This window comes from Suncus etruscus, chromosome 10 (genome assembly GCF_024139225.1).
Source record: "Suncus etruscus isolate mSunEtr1 chromosome 10, mSunEtr1.pri.cur, whole genome shotgun sequence".
NCBI lineage: Eukaryota > Metazoa > Chordata > Mammalia > Eulipotyphla > Soricidae > Suncus > Suncus etruscus.
The window spans coordinates 3,947,836-3,951,447 of record NC_064857.1 but is presented as its reverse complement, the minus strand read 5'-3'; positions in this window follow the sequence as shown (position 1 = coordinate 3,951,447).

Sequence of the window (3,612 nt, the reverse complement as noted above, 5' to 3'; positions counted from 1 at the left end):
GGGAGATAGAGCAAAAGAGAAAGAGAAAGCAAAAGAATGAGAGAGAGAAGCAAATTGCCTGCCTTAGAGCAAGGCAAGGGTGGGAGGTGAGAGGGAAATGGGAGACATAGGTGACTGGAAGTGTGCACTAGTGAAGAATAGTGTACATTGTATGACTGAAACCCAATAATGTACAATTTTGTAACCATGGTGCTTAAATATAAAGCAATTAAAAATGGATAATTGGGGTGGAGTGATAGCATAGTGGTAGGGCATTTGCTTTTCATGCAGCCAACCCAAGACAGATGTCGATTTGATCCCAGGAGTCCCATATGGTTCACCAAGCCAGGAGCAATTTATGAGCACATAGCCAGGAGTAACCTCTGAGCGTCACTGGGTATGGCCCAAAAACCAAAAACCAAAACCAAAACCAAAACCAAACCAAAACAAAACAAAAGATAATTTAAAAAACATTTTGTTTCAGGAGCCAAAGAGATAGTACAGTGGTCATGGCATTTGCCTTGCACTCATTCTGGTCCTCTGAACCTTTCAGGAGTCATCCCTGAGTCAGTACCAGGAATAAGTACTGAGAACAACCAGGAGTTGCCCCAAAACAACAAGAGCAAAACAACCAAATAAAAATATAAATGTTTAAAGAATCAATTCACACTAGGAAAAAATTTGTCATTTCACTAGTGTTCAGCTACAATTTTAAAATATCGCTGTGAGCTTGTTCATAACAAGCTTACGCAAAACTCTACTTATAGTTTAAATAAATCAAAGATAATTTTCAAACATAATTTGAAGACTTAATGAGAAGAGGCAATTTTACTCATAAAATTGGCTTTAATTCTGATTATAACCTATGCAAATGATTATGATATGCATAGCATTTGTTATTTATGGCACTTGTGAAAATTCACCTCCCATTAAAATCTGATTATTTTTCTTAAATGCAAAAGACAGCCCATGGAAAAGGACATATTGTTCACTGATAATTACTCAGCTGTTCTCTGTGTTGTATTGTCTCTTGTGTCATCTGTTTCAGTTTTAAAAGATTTCGTTCAATTGGAACAGCAAATCAGGGCAGGTGTGATCTTTGTAAATACAAATACTAACAATCTTTTATTTAGAAACTCATAATAATGTCACACATAGCATGAATTTAAAAGTAGCCCAATTATTTTAAAAGCTTGTTTTATTATTGTTTTAATAAAATTGATAGATGCGTGTCACTTTAAGATTCACAAGCCCACAATCTCTAAGGTTGTATTTAGTCAATTACTAGTAATATAGTAATAAGGTTATATTTAGGCAATTGCCAGTTATTGAGAAGCCTAGAGTAGAAGGGACTACATTTTGTCAACCTAAAGTGAAGTCTGCATTTAAGGCTAAGAAGGCTAAGTTCCTTGTGAGGGCCAGTTTCTAGCCCAACAATAATGATGCAGACCCCAAGGCCCTATAAGCCATAATATACCACCCTAGACAGCCATAAACGAACATGATGAAACACCCTAGAAACACCCTAAATAACAATTCAGAGGTTCAGACTTCTGGCTGCTTTTAGCCCTATATAATCTGGCATGTGACCCTGATCAATCAGTTTGTAGTTTGTTGGTAGATGGAATAAAATTTTGCTTTGCTTGATTTCAATTGTGTGGTCTCATGCCTTGACTCCCGACCCTAATATTATTTTCTCATTGTGAAATGTACCATTTGTACACAAGAATTTCACTGGGGATGTGGGTTAGGTCTCCATTCGACCCTTAGAGATCTTGTTAGGAATAATAGAGACAAGGGAATCAGACTATGAATATGCATGCTTCATTCACTTTCTACTTTCTGAGTTCCTGGTACATATTTAGGAGATGACCTAAGGTCAAGATGCCAAACTGAATGTCCTGCAAAATTAGATTACTGAGACAAAGAGAGAAAAAGAGAGAGAGAGAGAGAGAGAGGACCAAAGCAACCAAGGTAGAAGAAAGAAGAGGAAGGGACTTTTCTCTATATATATCTCTCTCCCTCCCTCCCTCTCTCTCTGTCTCTGTCTCTCTCTCTCTGTCTCTGTCTCTGTCTCTCTCTCTCTCTCTCTCTCTCTCTCTCTCACACACACACACACACTCACACCACACAAAGTATTCATCACATCATTCATTCAGTCTACACTAACAATATGCCATGAAAACTGTGACTGTGATGAAAACTTCACACAGCTCCAGGATCTAGCATATACTTATTTTCTGCTAATGCAAAATCTCCAACCAGTTTTATGGGTTTTAGTATTTGTTAATAAACAAATGAACTAAACCAAGGCTGGTCTAGATGCCTCAAACAGCAGGATGTCTTCTCTCACTCAGCCTGGGACACTGGCTGGGCATCTGTGCAGCAGAGTGCTTGCATGCCAGATACCTAATTACTGAGTTTTCATGCTTCCTAGCTAAAATTTCCATGCTCTCCCTCCTGCCAGCCCATCCATCTCTACTTCCTGTACACCTATAACCCAGGCAGCTGCAGCTGTGAACATGCTGATTTCCAACCCATTCCACAATGCAGTGGGCTTTATTTGGTTTTCCAAAAGAACAGGGGTTCAGCCTTTTGATATGACCAGACCCCCACATCACCTTGAACCAGGGTACACCTTTTGACCTAATTAGATACTTCTGTAGCACCTGTCAAACTTTCAATTCTGCATCTTTGAGCATTCATTCCTCCTGCTTTCTGATATATATGGTCATCTTCCTAAATCCTTCCATAGCGGGGAGAAGCTTTTAAAATACAAAACAGATCATTAAAGTGTTGGTTCTTTGCAATTACAAACCAAACGGACGCATGTTGAAGAGTGTTTTACATTTTTCTGCTGATTAAAATCATAACTTAAGAAAACTCCTCTATCATAAACTATCCCTAGCTCTGTTTTAATTTTCCAGGAGCTGTTATTTAACCAGCAGGGACAGAGTGCTGCTGTAAAATTATCACCCATGCGCTTATTTATATTGATTTTGAAATGTTCCTCCTGATCATTAGCACTTACAGAAATGTGGAAATCGTTACTCTGATCAAACAAATCCCTCCATGAACTACTGTGAAGTATTTGATTAGCTCAGGAAAATTCACTCTGTTCTCAGCCCTGCTGAGCTCTGTTCTGATTCCATAGGGGGTTATAAATTGAGACTGATCAACAGCATTTTGCTTGTCCAGTCCTGTGCAGCCTTCTGATGGCTTCACTCTTTGATGCTAACATTCTTTTTGTTTGTTTGTTTGTTTTGGGGTCACATACAGCAGTGCCCAGAGGTTATTCCTGAGATTGCAGTCAGGAATCACATCTGGTGGGCTTGAGGGAGCATATAGAGTGCTGGAGATTGAACCCAAATTGTACAAGGCAAATACACTATCTGCTGTAATATCACTCCAGCCTTATCTAAACAAACAGTCTTTTCATAAAACTGGCATTGTTTTATTTGGGGGGGGTCATAAGTAGCAGGTATTTTATTTGTTTAGCATTAACAAATATTAATGAATGCTGTCTAGGTCAATATCTAGGTAGACTTCTAATATTTCTTCTTATTAGTGACAGTAGTTCAGCTATATTGAAACATTACAGAAGGGTATTATGCTGATAAATATTTGCATAAG